This window comes from Cryptotermes secundus, unplaced genomic scaffold (genome assembly GCF_002891405.2).
Source record: "Cryptotermes secundus unplaced genomic scaffold, Csec_1.0 scaffold858, whole genome shotgun sequence".
NCBI classification, from domain to species: Eukaryota; Metazoa; Arthropoda; class Insecta; order Blattodea; family Kalotermitidae; genus Cryptotermes; species Cryptotermes secundus.
In genome coordinates, this window is record NW_019731281.1 from 37,541 (window position 1) to 37,992 (window position 452).

Below are 452 nucleotides of genomic sequence, written 5' to 3' on the forward strand. Positions count from 1 at the left end.
AGTAATGAACCTTCGGGTTCTACAAAAGACTGGAAAATTCTTGAGTGGCTGCACAATTGACAGCTTCTCAAGAAGGGCTCAGTTCCATAAGGAAGTTCAATATCACTTCACCCATATCCTTTGAGTTGGATTTGAGAGAATTTCTATTAAACTTGGTCCCCCATTCCCTTTCCAAAAAAAAAAAATAACAGAATAAGAGTATGTGCAGCTCTGCAGTACAAGAGATTAGGTTGCAAATTATTTATCTGGAGAAAGTTTCTCACCAGTGCCTGGAAAATCATAACCTTTCTTTCACCTGAAACACCTCTCTAACCAAAGGCACTGAATATTGTGAACTGTGACAAACATGGAATAGTTGTATTAAACAAAGCTGAAGGTGGAGAAACTTGAAAGAAAATTCTGTTTCCATCAGAGATACATATATTAAACCTCATAATTTTCTCATAACGTTC